Source organism: Podarcis filfolensis (genome assembly GCF_964270895.1).
Source record: "Podarcis filfolensis genome assembly, contig: HAP1_SCAFFOLD_60, whole genome shotgun sequence".
In the NCBI taxonomy this organism is placed as follows: domain Eukaryota; kingdom Metazoa; phylum Chordata; class Lepidosauria; order Squamata; family Lacertidae; genus Podarcis; species Podarcis filfolensis.
Genome location: NW_028149500.1, coordinates 218,089 through 234,864, shown reverse-complemented (window position 1 = coordinate 234,864; position 16,776 = coordinate 218,089).

Below are 16,776 nucleotides of genomic sequence, written 5' to 3'. Positions count from 1 at the left end.
TGACCCCGGGGCTTACGGATTTTTTCAAAAAAAAATTCTGCCGGTTAAGTTGTCGAGGGCTGATTTCTTGTCCTGTGATAAAAAAACTTCTGTTTTGACCGCCAAACCTTTCAGGGGAGCATTTGCAACCCTTTAGCTCCATTTTTGAGTGAATTCCCGGAAGTCCGATTTTTGATGAAATTGTGACCCCGGGGCTTACGGATTTTTTCAAAAAAAAAATTCTGCCGGTTAAGTTGTCGAGGGCTGATTTCTTATCCTGTGATAAAAAGACTTCTGTTTCGACATCCAAACGTTTCAGGGGAGCATTTGCAACCGTTTGGCAACATTTTTGAGTGAATTGCCAAAAATCAGATTTTTGATGAAATTGTGACCCCGGGGCTTACGGATTTTTTCAAAAAAAAAATTGTGCCGGTTAAGTTGTCGAGGGCTGATTTCTTGTCCTGTGATAAAAAGACTTCTCTTTCGACATCCAAACGCTTCAGGGGAGCATTTGCACCCGTTTGGCACCATTTTTTAGCGAATTGCCGAAAGTCAGATTTTTGATGAAATTGTGACCCCGGGGCTTAGGGATTTTTTTTAAAAAAAATTTCTGCCGGTTAACTTGTCGATGGCTGATTTCTTGTCCTGTGATAAAAAAGCTTTCTGTTTCGACCGCCAAACCCTTCAGGGGAGCATTTTCACCCGTTTGGCACCATTTTTGAGTGAATTCCCGAAAGTCCGATTTTTGATGAAATTGTGACCCCGGGGCTTACGGATTTTTTCAAAAAAAAATTCTGCCGGTTAAGTTGTCGAGGGCTGATTTCTTGTCCTGTGATAAAAAAACTTCTGTTTTGACCGCCAAACCTTTCAGGGGAGCATTTGCAACCGTTTAGTTCCATTTTTGAGTGAATTCCCGGAAGTCCGATTTTTGATGAAATTGTGACCCCGGGGCTTACGGATTTTTTCAAAAAAAAATTTTAAGCCGGTTAAGTTGTCGAGGGCTGATTTCTTGTCCTGTGATAAAAAGACTTCTGTTTCGACATCCAAACGTTTCAGGGGAGCATTTGCAACCGTTTGGCAACATTTTTGAGTGAATTGCCAAAAATCAGATTTTTGATGAAATCGTGACCCCGGGGCTTACGGATTTTTTCAAAAAAAAAATTGTGCCGGTTAAGTTGTCGAGGGCTGATTTCTTGTCCTGTGAAAGAAAGCTTTCTGTTTTGACCGCCAAACCTTTCAGGGGAGCATTTGCAACCGTTTAGCTCCATTTTTGAGTGAATTGTCGAAAGTCAGATTTTTGATGAAATTGTGACCCCGGGGCTTACGGATTTTTTCAAAAAAAAAATTCTGCCTGTTAAGTTGTCGATGGCTGATTTCTTGTCCTGTAATAAAAAAACTTCTGTTTCGACCGCCGAACCTTTCAGGGGAGCATTTGCACCAGTTTGGCATCATTTTTGAGTGAATTCCCGAATTCCGATTTTTGATGAAATTGTGACCCCGGGGCTTAGGGATTTTTTCAAAAAAAAATTTCTGCCGGTTAAGTTGTCGACGGCTGATTTCTTTTCCTGTGATAAAAAAAATTCTGTTTCGACCGCCAAACCCTTCAGGGGAGCATTTTCACCCATTTGGCACCATTTTTGAGTGAATTCCCGAAAGTTAGATTTTTGATGAAATTGTGACCCCGGGGCTTACGGATTTTTTTAAAAAAAAAAAAAAATTCTGCCGGTTAAGTTGTCGAGGGCTGATTTCTCGTCCTGTGATAAAAAGCCTTCTGTTTTGACCGCCAAACCTTTCAGGGGAGCATTTGCATCCGTTTAGCTCCATTTTTGAGTGAATTGTCGAAAGTCAGATTTTGGATGAAATTGTGACCCGGGGCTTACAGATTTTTTCAAAAAAAAAATTCTGCCGGTTAAGTTGTCGATGGCTGATTTCTTGTCCTGTGATAAAAAAGCTTTCTGTTTCGACCGCCAAACCCTTCAGGGGAGCATTTTCACCCGTTTGGCACCATTTTTGAGTGAATTGCCGAAAGTCCGATTTTTGATGAAATTGTGACCCCGGGGCTTACGGATTTTTTTTTTTAAAAAAATCTGCCGGTTAAGTTGTCGAGGGCTGATTTCTTGTCCTGTGATAAAAAGCCTTCTATTTTGACCGCCAAACGTTTCAGGGGAGCATTTGCAACCGTTTAGCTCCATTTTTGAGTGAATTGTCGAAAGTCAGATTTTTGATGAAATTGTGACCCCGGGGCTTACAGATTTTTTCAAAAAAAAATTTTTGCCGGTTAAGTTGTCGAGGGCTTATTTCTTGTCCTGTCATAAAAAGACTTCTCTTTCGACATCCAAACGCTTCAGGGGAGCATTTGCACCCGTTTGGCACCATTTTTGAGTGAATTCCCGAAAGTTAGATTTTTGATGAAATTGTGACCCCGGGGCTTACGGATTTTTTCAAAAAAAAAATTTCTGCCGGTTAAGTTGTCAAGGGCTGATTTCTCGTCCTGTGATAAAAAGCCTTCTGTTTTGACCGCCAAACCTTTCAGGGGAGCATTTGCAACCGTTTAGCTACATTTTTGAGTGAATTGTCGAAAGTCAGATTTTGGATGAAATTGTGACCCGGGGCTTACAGATTTTTTCAAAAAAAAAATTCTGCCGGTTAAGTTGTCGATGGCTGATTTCTTGTCCTGTGATAAAAAAGCTTTCTGTTTCGACCGCCAAACCCTTCAGGGGAGCATTTTCACCCGTTTGGCACCATTTTTGAGTGAATTCCCGAAAGTCCGATTTTTGATGAAATTGTGACCCCGGGGCTTACGGATTTTTTCAAAAAAAAATTCTGCCGGTTAAGTTGTCGAGGGCTGATTTCTTGTCCTGTGATAAAAAAACTTCTGTTTTGACCGCCAAACCTTTCAGGGGAGCATTTGCAACCGTTTAGCTCCATTTTTGAGTGAATTCCCGGAAGTCCGATTTTTGATGAAATTGTGACCCCGGGGCTTACGGATTTTTTCAAAAAAAAATTTTAAGCCGGTTAAGTTGTCGAGGGCTGATTTCTTGTCCTGTGATAAAAAGACTTCTGTTTCGACATCCAAACGTTTCAGGGGAGCATTTGAAACCGTTTAGCTCCATTTTTGAGTGAATTGTCGAAAGTCAGATTTTGGATGAAATTGTGACCCCGGGGCTTACGGATTTTTTCAAAAAAAAAAATCTGCCGGTTAAGTTGTCGATGGCTGATTACTTGTCCTGTAATAAAAAAACTTCTGTTTCGACCGCCGAACCTTTCAGGGGAGCATTTGCACCAGTTTGGCATCATTTTTGAGTGAATTCCCGAATTCCGATTTTTGATGAAATTGTGACCCCGGGGCTTAGGGATTTTTTCAAAAAAAAATTTCTGCCGGTTAAGTTGTCGACGGCTGATTTCTTTTCCTGTGATAAAAAAGCTTTCTGTTTCGACCGCCAAACCTTTCAGGGGAGCATTTGCAACCGTTTGGCTCCATTTTTGAGTGAATTCCCGAAAGTCCGATTTTTGATGAAATTGTGACCCCGGGGCTTACGGATTATTTTTTTTAAAAAAATCTGCCGGTTAAGTTGTCGAGGGCTGATTTCTTGTCCTGTGATAAAAACACTTCTGTTTTGACATCGAAACGTTTCAGGGGAGCATTTGCAACCGTTTGGCACCATTTTTGAGTGAATTGCCGAAAGTCAGATTTTTGATGAAATTGTGAACTCGGGGCTTACGGATTTTTTCAAAAAAAAATTTCTGCCGTTTAAGTTGTCGATCGCTGATTTCTTGTCCTGTGATAAAAAAACTTCTGTTTCGACCGCCAAACTGTTCAGGGGAGCATTTGCACCCGTTTGGCACCATTTTTGAGTGAATTGCCGAAAGTCAGATTTTTGATGAAATTGTGACCCCGGGGCTTAGGGATTTTTTCAAAAAAAAAATTCTGCCGGTTAAGTTGTCGAGGGCTGATTTCTTGTCGTGTGATAAAAAGCCTTCTGTTTCGACCGCCAAACCTTTCAGGGGAGCATTTGCAACCGTTTAGCTCCATTTTTGAGTGAATTGTCGAAAGTCAGATTTTTGATGAAATTGTGACCTCGGGGCTTACAGATTTTTTCAAAAAAAAAATTCTGCCTGTTAAGTTGTCGATGGCTGATTTCTTGTCCTGTGATAAAAAAACTTCTGTTTCGACCGCCAAACCTTTCAGAGGAGCATTTGCACCCGTTTGGCATCATTTTTGAGTGAATTCCCGAAAGTCCGATTTTTGATGAAATTGTGACCCCGGGGCTTACGGATTTTTTCAAAAAAAAATTTAAGCCGGTTAAGTTGTCGAGGGCTGATTTCTTGTCCTGTGATAAAAAGACTTCTGTTTCGACATCCAAACGTTTCAGGGGAGCATTTGAAACCGTTTAGCTCCATTTTTGAGTGAATTGTCGAAAGTCAGATTTTTGATGAAATTGTGACCCCGGGGCTTACGGATTTTTTCAAAAAAAAAATTCTGCCGGTTAACTTGTCGAGGGCTGATTTCTTCTCCTGTGATAAAAAGACTTCCGTTTCGACATCCAAACGTTTCAGGGGAGCATTTGCAACCGTTTGGCACCATTTTTGAGTGAATTGCCAAAAGTCCGATTTTTGATGAAATTGTGACCCCGGGGCTTAGGGATTTTTTCAAAAAAAAAAATTCTGCCGGTTAAGTTGTCGACGGCTGATTTCTTTTCCTGTGATAAAAAAGCTTTCTGTTTTGACCGCCAAATCTTTCAGGGGAGCATTTGCAACCGTTTGGCACCATTTTTGAGTGAATTGCCGAAAGTCAGATTTTTGATGAAATTGTGACCCCGGGGCTTACGGATTTTTTCAAAAAAAAAATTCTGCCGGTTAAGTTGTCGAGGGCTGATTTCTTGTCGTGTGATAAAAAGCCTTCTGTTTCGACCGCCAAACCTTTCAGGGGAGCATTTGCAACCGTTTAGCTCCATTTTTGAGTGAATTGTCGAAAGTCAGATTTTTGATGAAATTGTGACCCCGGGGCTTACAGATTTTTTCAAAAAAAAAATTCTGCCTGTTAAGTTGTCGATGGCTGATTTCTTGTCCTGTGATAAAAAAACTTCTGTTTCGACCGCCAAACCTTTCAGGGGAGCATTTGCACCCGTTTGGCATCATTTTTGAGTGAATTCCCGAAAGTCCGATTTTTGATGAAATTGTGACCCCGGGGCTTACGGATTTTTTCAAAAAAAAATTTAAGCCGGTTAAGTTGTCGAGGGCTGATTTCTTGTCCTGTGATAAAAAGACTTCTGTTTCGACATCCAAACGTTTCAGGGGAGCATTTGCAACCGTTTAGCTCCATTTTTGAGTGAATTGTCGAAAGTCAGATTTTTGATGAAATCGTGACCCTGGGGCTTACGGATTTTTTCAAAAAAAAAATTCTGCCGGTTAACTTGTCGATGGCTGATTTCTTGTCCTGTGATAAAAAAAATTCTGTTTCGACCGCCAAACCCTTCAGGGGAGCATTTTCACCCGTTTGGCACCATTTTTGAGTGAATTCCCGGAAGTCCGATTTTTGATGAAATTGTGACCCCGGGGCTTACGGATTTTTTTTTTAAAAAATTTTAAGCCGCTTAAGTTGTCGAGGGCTGATTTCTTCTCCTGTGATAAAAAGACTTCCGTTTCGACATCCAAACGTTTCAGGGGAGTATTTGCAACCGTTTGGCACCATTTTTGAGTGAATTGCCAAAAGTCAGATTTTTGATGAAATTGTGACCCCGGGGCTTCGGGATTTTTTCAAAAAAAAAAATTCTGCCGGTTAAGTTGTCGACGGCTGATTTCTTGTCCTGTGATAAAAACACTTCTGTTTCGACATCGAAACGTTTCAGGGGAGCATTTGCAACCGTTTGGCACCATTTTTGAGTGAATTGCCGAAAGTCAGATTTTTGATGAAATTGTTACCTCGGGGCTTACGGATTTTTTCAAAAAAAAAATTCTGTCGGTTAAGTTGTCGACGGCTGATTTCTTTTCCTGTGATAAAAAAAATTCTGTTTCAACCGCCAAACCTTTCAGGGGAGCATCTGCACCCGTTTGGCACCATTTTTGAGTCAATTGCCGAAAGTCAGATTTTTGATGAAATTGTGACCCCGGGGCTTAGGGATTTTTTCAAAAAAGAAAATTCTGTCGGTTAAGTTGTCGACGGCTGATTTCTTTTCCTGTGATAAAAAAGCTTACTGTTTCGACCGCCAAACCTTTCAGGGGAGCATTTGCAACCGTTTGGCACCATTTTTGAGTGAATTGCCGAAAGTCAGATTTTTGATGAAATTGTGACCCCGGGGCTTACGGATTTTTTCAAAAAAAATTTCTGCCGGTTAAGTTGTCGAGGGCTGATTTCTTGTCCTGTGATAAAAAGCCTTCTATTTTTACCGCCAAACCTGTCAGGGGAGGATTTGCAACCGTTTAGCTCCATTTTTGAGTGAATTGTCGAAAGTCAGATTTTTGATGAAATTGTGACCCCGGGGCTTACGGATTTTTTCAAAAAAAATTTTAAGCCGGTTAAGTTGTCGAGGGCTGATTTTTTGTCCTGTGATAAAAAGACTTCTGTTTCGACATCCAAACGTTTCAGGGTAGCATTTGCAACCGTGTGGCACCATTTTTGAGTGAATTGCCGAAAGTCAGATTTTTGATGAAATCGTGACCCCGGGGCTTAGGGATTTTTTCAAAAAAAAATTTCTGCCGGTTAACTTGTCGATGGCTGATTTATTGTCCTGTGATAAAAAAAATTCTGTTTTGACCGCCAAACCCTTCAGGGGAGCATTTTCACCCGTTTGGCACCATTTTTGAGTGAATTGTCGAAAGTCAGATTTTTGATGAAATTGTGACCCCGGGGCTTACGGATTTTTTCAAAAAAAAATTTAAGCCGGTTAAGTTGTCGAGGGCTGATTTCTTGTCCTGTGATAAAAAGACTTCTGTTTCGACATCCAAACGTTTCAGGGGTGCATTTGCAACCGTTTAGCTCCATTTTTGAGTGAATTGTCGAAAGTCAGATTTTTGATGAAATCGTGACCCCGGGGCTTACGGATTTTTTCAAAAAAAAAATTCTGCCGGTTAACTTGTCGAGGGCTGATTTCTTCTCCTGTGATAAAAAGACTTCCGTTTCGACATCCAAACGTTTCAGGGGAGCATTTGCAACCGTTTGGCACCATTTTTGAGTGAATTGCCGAAAGTCAGATTTTTGATGAAATTGTGACCCCGGGGCTTATGGATTTTTTCAAAAAAAAAATTCTGCCGGTTAAGTTGTCGAGGGCTGATTTCTTGTCGTGTGATAAAAAGCCTTCTGTTTCGACCGCCAAACCTTTCAGGGGAGCATTTGCAACCGTTTAGCTCCATTTTTGAGTGAATTGTCGAAAGTCAGATTTTTGATGAAATTGTGACCCCGGGGATTACAGATTTTTTCAAAAAAAAATTCTGCCTGTTAAGTTGTCGATGGCTGATTTCATGTCCTGTGATAAAAAAACTTCTGTTTCGACCGCCATATCTTTCAGGGGAGCATTTGCAACCGTTTGGCACCATTTTTGAGTGAATTGCCGAAAGTCAGATTTTTGATGAAATTGTGACCCCGGGGCTTATGGATTTTTTCAAAAAAAAAATTCCGCCGGTTAAGTTGTCGAGGGCTGATTTCTTGTCGTGTGATAAAAAGCCTTCTGTTTCGACCGCCAAACCTTTCAGGGGAGCATTTGCAACCGTTTAGCTCCATTTTTGAGTGAATTGTCGAAAGTCAGATTTTTGATGAAATCGTGACCCCGGGGCTTACGGATTTTTTCAAAAAAAAAATTCTGCCGGTTAACTTGTCGATGGCTGATTTCTTGTCCTGTGATAAAAAAAATTCTGTTTCGACCGCCAAACCCTTCAGGGGAGCATTTTCACCCGTTTGGCACCATTTTTGAGTGAATTCCCGGAAGTCCGATTTTTGATGAAATTGTGACCCCGGGGCTTACGGATTTTTTCAAAAAAAAAATTTCAGCCGCTTAACTTGTCGAGGGCTGATTTCTTCTCCTGTGATAAAAAGACTTCCGTTTCGACATCCAAACGTTTCAGGGGAGCATTTGCAACCGTTTGGCACCATTTTTGAGTGAATTGCCAAAAGTCAGATTTTTGATGAAATTGTGACCCCGGGGCTTAGGGATTTTTTTTAAAAAAAAATTCTGCCGGTTAAGTTGTCGAGGGCTGATTTCTTGTCCTGTGATAAAAAAAATTCTGTTTCAACCGCCAAACCTTTCAGGGGAGCATCTGCACCCGTTTGGCACCATTTTTGAGTGAATTGCCGAAAGTCAGATTTTTGATGAAATTGTGACCCCGGGGCTTAGGGATTTTTTCAAAAAAGAAAATTCTGCCGGTTAAGTTGTCGACGGCTGATTTCTTTTCCTGTGATAAAAAAGCTTTCTGTTTCGACCGCCAAATCTTTCAGGAGAGCATTTGCAACCGTTTGGCACCATTTTTGAGTGAATTGCCGAAAGTCAGATTTTTGATGAAATTGTGACCCCGGGGCTTACGGATTTTTTCAAAAAAAAATTTCTCCCGGTTAACTTGTCGATGGCTGATTTCTTGTCCTGTGATAAAAAAAATTGTTTCAACCGCCAAACCTTTCAGGGGAGCATCTGCACCCGTTTGGCACCATTTTTGAGTGAATTGCCGAAAGTCAGATTTTTGATGAAATTGTGACCCCGGGGCTTAGGGATTTTTTTAAAAAAGAAAATTCTGCCGGTTAAGTTGTCGACGGCTGATTTCTTTTCCTGTGATAAAAAAGCTTACTGTTTCGACCGCCAAACCTTTCAGGGGAGCATTTGCAACCGTTTGGCACCATTTTTGAGTGAATTGCCGAAAGTCCGATTTTTGATGAAATTGTGACCCCGGGGCTTACGGATTTTTTCAAAAAAAAATTCTGCCAGTTAAGTTGTCGAGGGCTGATTTCTTGTCCTGTGATAAAAAGCCTTCTATTTTGACCGCCAAACCTTTCAAGGGAGCATTTGCAACCGTTTAGCTCCATTTTTGAGTGAATTCCCGGAAGTCCGATTTTTGATGAAATTGTGACCCCGGGGCTTACGGATTTTTTCAAAAAAAAAATTCTGCCGGTTAACTTGTTGAGGGCTGATTTCTTCTCCTGTGATAAAAAGACTTCCGTTTCGACATCCAAACGTTTCAGGGGAGCATTTGCAACCGTTTGGCACCATTTTTGAGTGAATTGCCAAAAGTCAGATTTTTTATGAAATTGTGACCCCGGGGCTTAGGGATTTTTTCAAAAAAAAAAATTCTGCCGGTTAAGTTGTCGACGGCTTATTTCTTTTCCTGTGATAAAAAAGCTTTCTGTTTCGACCGCCAAATCTTTCAGGGGAGCATTTGCAACCGTTTGGCACCATTTTTGAGTGAATTGCCGAAAGTCAGATTTTTGATGAAATTGTGACCCCGGGGCTTATGGATTTTTTCAAAAAAAAAATTCTGCCGGTTAAGTTGTCGAGGGCTGATTTTTTGTCGTGTGATAAAAAGCCCTCTGTTTCGACCGCCAAACCTTTCAGGGGAGCATTTGCAACCGTTTAGCTCCATTTTTGAGTGAATTGTCGAAAGTCAGATTTTTGATGAAATTGTGACCCCGGGGCTTACAGATTTTTTCAAAAAAAAAATTCTGCCTGTTAAGTTGTCGATGGCTGATTTCTTGTCCTGTGATAAAAAAACTTCTGTTTCGACCGCCAAACCTTTCAGGGGAGCATTTGCACCCGTTTGGCATCATTTTTGAGTGAATTCCCGAAAGTCAGATTTTTGATGAAATCGTGACCCCGGGGCTTACGGATTTTTTCAAAAAAAAAATTCTGCCGGTTAACTTGTCGAGGGCTGATTTCTTCTCCTGTGATAAAAAGACTTCCGTTTCGACATCCAAACGTTTCAGGGGAGCATTTGCAACCGTTTGGCACCATTTTTGAGTGAATTGCCAAAAGTCAGATTTTTGAAGAAATTGTGACCCCGGGGCTTAGGGATTTTTTCAAAAAAAAAAATTCTGCCGGTTAAGTTGTCGACGGCTGATTTCTTTTCCTGTGATAAAAAAGCTTTCTGTTTCGACCGCCAAATCTTTCAGGGGAGCATTTCCAACCGTTTGGCACCATTTTTGAGTGAATTGCCGAAAGTCAGATTTTTGATTAAATTGTGACCCCGGGGCTTATGGATTTTTTCAAAAAAAAAAATTCTGCCGGTTAAGTTGTCGAGGGCTGATTTCTTGTCGTGTGATAAAAAGCCTTCTGTTTCGACCGACAAACCTTTCAGGGGAGCATTTGCAACCGTTTGGCATCATTTTTGAGTGAATTCCCGAAAGTCCGATTTTTTATGAAATTGTGACCCCGGGGCTTACGGATTTTTTCAAAAAAAAATTTAAGCCGGTTAAGTTGTCGAGGGCTGATTTCTTGTCCTGTGATAAAAAGACTTCTGTTTCGACATCCAAACGTTTCAGGGGAGCATTTGCAACCGTTTAGCTCCATTTTTGAGTGAATTGTCGAAAGTCAGATTTTTGATGAAATCGTGACCCCGGGGCTTACAGATTTTTTCAAAAAAAAATTTCTGCCGGTTAACTTGTCGATGGCTGATTTCTTGTCCTGTGATAAAAAAAATTCTGTTTCGACCGCCAAACCCTTCAGGGGAGCATTTGCAACCGTTTGGCACCATTTTTGAGTGAATTGTCGAAAGTCAGATTTTTGATGAAATTGTGACCCCGGGGCTTATGGATTTTTTCAAAAAAAAAATTCTGCCGGTTAAGTTGTCGATGGCTGATTTCTTGTCCTGTGATAAAAAAACTTCTGTTTCGACCGCCAAACCTTTCAGGGGAGCATTTGCACCCGTTTGGCATCATTTTTGAGTGAATTCCCGAAAGTCCGATTTTTTATGAAATTGTGACCCCGGGGCTTACGGATTTTTTCAAAAAAAAATTTAAGCCGGTTAAGTTGTCGAGGGCTGATTTCTTGTCCTGTGATAAAAAGACTTCTGTTTCGACATCCAAACGTTTCAGGGGAGCATTTGCAACCGTTTAGCTCCATTTTTGAGTGAATTGTCGAAAGTCAGATTTTTGATGAAATCGTGACCCCGGGGCTTACGGATTTTTTCAAAAAAAAATTTCTGCCGGTTAACTTGTCGATGGCTGATTTCTTGTCCTGTGATAAAAAAAATTCTGTTTCGACCGCCAAACCCTTCAGGGGAGCATTTTCACCCGTTTGGCACCATTTTTGAGTGAATTCCCGGAAGTCCGATTTTTGATGAAATTGTGACCCCGGGGCTTACGGATTTTTTCAAAAAAAAATTTTAAGCCGCTTAAGTTGTCGAGGGCTGATTTCTTGTCCTGAGATAAAAAGACTTCTGTTTCGACATCCAAACGTTTCAGGGGAGCATTTGCAACCGTTTAGCTCCATTTTTGAGTGAATTGTCGAAAGTCAGATTTTTGATGAAATCGTGACCCCGGGGCTTACGGATGTTTTCAAAAAAAAAATTCTGCCGGTTAACTTGTCGAGGGCTGATTTCTTCTCCTGTGATAAAAAGACTTCCGTTTCGACATCCAAACGTTTCAGGGGAGCATTTGCAACCGTTTGGCACCATTTTTGAGTGAATTGCCGAAAGTCAGATTTTTGATGAAATTGTGACCCCGGGGCTTACGGATTTTTTTTAAAAAAAAAAATCTGCCGGTTAAGTTGTCGAGGGCTGATTTCTTGTCCTGTGATAAAAAGACTTCCGTTTCGACATCCAAACGTTTCAGGGGAGCATTTGCAACCGTTTGGCACCATTTTTGAGTGAATTGTCGAAAGTCAGATTTTTGATGAAATCGTGACCCCGGGGCTTACGGATTTTTTCAAAAAAAAAATTCTGCCGGTTAACTTGTCGAGGGCTGATTTCTTCTCCTGTGATAAAAAGACTTCCGTTTCGACATCCAAACGTTTCAGGGGAGCATTTGCAACCGTTTGGCACCATTTTTGAGTGAATTGCCAAAAGTCAGATTTTTGAAGAAATTGTGACCCCGGGGCTTAAGGATTTTTTCAAAAAAAAAAATTCTGCCGGTTAAGTTGTCGACGGCTGATTTCTTTTCCTGTGATAAAAAAGCTTTCTGTTTCGACCGCCAAATCTTTCAGGGGAGCATTTGCAACCGTTTGGCACCATTTTTGAGTGAATTGCCGAAAGTCAGATTTTTGATTAAATTGTGACCCCGGGGCTTATGGATTTTTTCAAAAAAAAAAATTCTGCCGGTTAAGTTGTCGAGGGCTGATTTCTTGTCGTGTGATAAAAAGCCTTCTGTTTCGACCGACAAACCTTTCAGGGGAGCATTTGCAACCGTTTGGCATCATTTTTGAGTGAATTCCCGAAAGTCCGATTTTTTATGAAATTGTGACCCCGGGGCTTACGGATTTTTTCAAAAAAAAATTTAAGCCGGTTAAGTTGTCGAGGGCTGATTTCTTGTCCTGTGATAAAAAGACTTCTGTTTCGACATCCAAACGTTTCAGGGGAGCATTTGCAACCGTTTAGCTCCATTTTTGAGTGAATTGTCGAAAGTCAGATTTTTGATGAAATCGTGACCCCGGGGCTTACAGATTTTTTCAAAAAAAAATTTCTGCCGGTTAACTTGTCGATGGCTGATTTCTTGTCCTGTGATAAAAAAAATTCTGTTTCGACCGCCAAACCCTTCAGGGGAGCATTTGCAACCGTTTGGCACCATTTTTGAGTGAATTGTCGAAAGTCAGATTTTTGATGAAATTGTGACCCCGGGGCTTATGGATTTTTTCAAAAAAAAAATTCTGCCGGTTAAGTTGTCGATGGCTGATTTCTTGTCCTGTGATAAAAAAACTTCTGTTTCGACCGCCAAACCTTTCAGGGGAGCATTTGCACCCGTTTGGCATCATTTTTGAGTGAATTCCCGAAAGTCCGATTTTTTATGAAATTGTGACCCCGGGGCTTACGGATTTTTTCAAAAAAAAATTTAAGCCGGTTAAGTTGTCGAGGGCTGATTTCTTGTCCTGTGATAAAAAGACTTCTGTTTCGACATCCAAACGTTTCAGGGGAGCATTTGCAACCGTTTAGCTCCATTTTTGAGTGAATTGTCGAAAGTCAGATTTTTGATGAAATCGTGACCCCGGGGCTTACGGATTTTTTCAAAAAAAAATTTCTGCCGGTTAACTTGTCGATGGCTGATTTCTTGTCCTGTGATAAAAAAAATTCTGTTTCGACCGCCAAACCCTTCAGGGGAGCATTTTCACCCGTTTGGCACCATTTTTGAGTGAATTCCCGGAAGTCCGATTTTTGATGAAATTGTGACCCCGGGGCTTACGGATTTTTTCAAAAAAAAATTTTAAGCCGCTTAAGTTGTCGAGGGCTGATTTCTTGTCCTGAGATAAAAAGACTTCTGTTTCGACATCCAAACGTTTCAGGGGAGCATTTGCAACCGTTTAGCTCCATTTTTGAGTGAATTGTCGAAAGTCAGATTTTTGATGAAATCGTGACCCCGGGGCTTACGGATGTTTTCAAAAAAAAAATTCTGCCGGTTAACTTGTCGAGGGCTGATTTCTTCTCCTGTGATAAAAAGACTTCCGTTTCGACATCCAAACGTTTCAGGGGAGCATTTGCAACCGTTTGGCACCATTTTTGAGTGAATTGCCGAAAGTCAGATTTTTGATGAAATTGTGACCCCGGGGCTTACGGATTTTTTTTTAAAAAAAAAATCTGCCGGTTAAGTTGTCGAGGGCTGATTTCTTGTCCTGTGATAAAAAGACTTCCGTTTCGACATCCAAACGTTTCAGGGGAGCATTTGCAACCGTTTGGCACCATTTTTCAGTGAATTGTCGAAAGTCAGATTTTTGATGAAATCGTGACCCCGGGGCTTACGGATTTTTTCAAAAAAAAAATTCTGCCGGTTAACTTGTCGATGGCTGATTTCTTGTCCTGTGATAAAAAAAATTCTTTTTCGACCGCCAAACCCTTCAGGGGAGCATTTTCACCCGTTTGGCACCATTTTTGAGTGAATTCCCGGAAGTCCGATTTTTGATGAAATTGTGACCCCGGGGCTTACGGATTTTTTCAAAAAAAAATTTTAAGCCGCTTAAGTTGTCGAGGGCTGATTTCTTCTCATGTGATAAAAAGACTTCCGTTTCGACATCCAAACGTTTCAGGGGAGCATTTGCAACCGTTTGGCACCATTTTTGAGTGAATTGCCGAAAGTCAGATTTTTGATGAAATTGTGACCCCGGGGCTTACGGATTTTTTTTTAAAAAAAATTCTGCCGGTTAAGTTCTCGAGGGCTGATTTCTTGTCCTGTGATAAAAAGCCTTCTGTTTTGACCGCCAAACCTTTCAGGGGAGCATTTGCAACCGTTTAGCTCCATTTTTGAGTGAATTGCCGAAAGTCAGATTTTTGATGAAATTGTGACCCCGGGGCTTACGGATTTTTTCAAAAAAAAATTTCTCCCGGTTAACTTGTCGATGGCTGATTTCTTGTCCTGTGATAAAAAAAATTCTGTTTCAACCGCCAAACCTTTCAGGGGAGCATCTGCACCCGTTTGGCACCATTTTTGAGTGAATTTGCCGAAAGTCAGATTTTTGATGAAATTGTGACCCCGGGGCTTAGGGATTTTTTCAAAAAAGAAAATTCTGCCGGTTAAGTTGTCGACGGCTGATTTCTTTTCCTGTGATAAAAAAGCTTACTGTTTCGACCGCCAAACCTTTCAGGGGAGCATTTGCAACCGTTTGGCACCATTTTTGAGTGAATTGCCGAAAGTCAGATTTTTGATGAAATTGTGACCCCGGGGCTTACGGATTTTTTCAAAAAAAAAATTCTGACGGTTAAGTTGTCGAGGGCTGATTTCTTGTCCTGTGATAAAAAGCCTTCTGCTTTGACCGCCAAACCTTTCAGGGGAGCATTTGCAACTGTTTAGCTCCATTTTTGAGTGAATTGTCGAAAGTCAGATTTTGGATGAAATTGTGACCCCGGGGCTTACGGATTTTTTCAAAAAAAAAATTCTGCCGCTTAAGTTGTCGATGGCTGATTTCTTGTCTTGTGATAAAAAAAAATCTGTTTCGACCGACCGCCAAACCCTTCAGGGGAGCATTTTCACCTGTTTGGCACCATTTTTGAGTGAATTGCCGAAAGTCAGATTTTTGATGAAATTGTGACCCCGGGGCTTAGGGATTTTTTCAAAAAAAAAATTCTGCTGGTTAAGTTGTCGACGGCTGATTTCTTTTCCTGTGATAAAAAAGCTTTCTGTTTCGACCGCCAACCCGTTGAGCGGAGCATTTTCACCCGTTTGGCACCATTTTTGAGTGAATTGCCGAAAGTCAGATTTTTGATGAAATTGTGACCCCGGGGCTTATGGATTTTTTCAAAAAAAAAATTCTGCCGGTTAAGTTGTCGATGGCTGATTTCTTGTCCTGTGATAAAAAAACTTCTGTTTCGACCGCCAAACCTTTCAGGGGAGCATTTGCACCCGTTTGGCATCATTTTTGAGTGAATTCCCGAAAGTCCGATTTTTTATGAAATTGTGACCCCGGGGCTTACGGATTTTTTCAAAAAAAAATTTAAGCCGGTTAAGTTGTCGAGGGCTGATTTCTTGTCCTGTGATAAAAAGACTTCTGTTTCGACATCCAAACGTTTCAGGGGAGCATTTGCAACCGTTTAGCTCCATTTTTGAGTGAATTGTCGAAAGTCAGATTTTTGATGAAATCGTGACCCCGGGGCTTACGGATTTTTTCAAAAAAAAATTTCTGCCGGTTAACTTGTCGATGGCTGATTTCTTGTCCTGTGATAAAAAAACTTCTGTTTCGACCGCCAAACCTTTCAGGGGAGCATTTGCACCCGCTTGGTATCATTTTTGAGTGAATTCCCGAAAGTCCGATTTTGGATGAAATTGTGACCCCGGGGCTTACGGATTTTTTCAAAAAAAAATTTAAGCCGGTTAAGTTGTCGAGGGCTGATTCCTTGTCCTGTGATAAAAAGACTTCTGTTTCGACATCCAAACGTTTCAGGGGAGCATTTGCAACCGTTTAGCTCCATTTTTGAGTGAATTGTCGAAAGTCAGATTTTTGATGAAATCGTGACCCCGGGGCTTACGGATGTTTTCAAAAAAAAAATTCTGCCGGTTAACTTGTCGAGGGCTGATTTCTTCTCCTGTGATAAAAAGACTTCCGTTTCGACATCCAAACGTTTCAGGGGAGCATTTGCAACCGTTTGGCACCATTTTTGAGTGAATTGCCGAAAGTCAGATTTTTGATGAAATTGTGACCCCGGGGCTTACGGATTTTTTTTTAAAAAAAAAATCTGCCGGTTAAGTTGTCGAGGGCTGATTTCTTGTCCTGTGATAAAAAGACTTCCGTTTCGACATCCAAACGTTTCAGGGGAGCATTTGCAACCGTTTGGCACCATTTTTGAGTGAATTGTCGAAAGTCAGATTTTTGATGAAATCGTGACCCCGGGGCTTACGGATTTTTTCAAAAAAAAAATTCTGCCGGTTAACTTGTCGATGGCTGATTTCTTGTCCTGTGATAAAAAAAATTCTTTTTCGACCGCCAAACCCTTCAGGGGAGCATTTTCACCCGTTTGGCACCATTTTTGAGTGAATTCCCGGAAGTCCGATTTTTGATGAAATTGTGACCCCGGGGCTTACGGATTTTTTCAAAAAAAAATTTTAAGCCGCTTAAGTTGTCGAGGGCTGATTTCTTCTCATGTGATAAAAAGACTTCCGTTTCGACATCCAAACGTTTCAGGGGAGCATTTGCAACCGTTTGGCACCATTTTTGAGTGAATTGCCGAAAGTCAGATTTTTGATGAAAT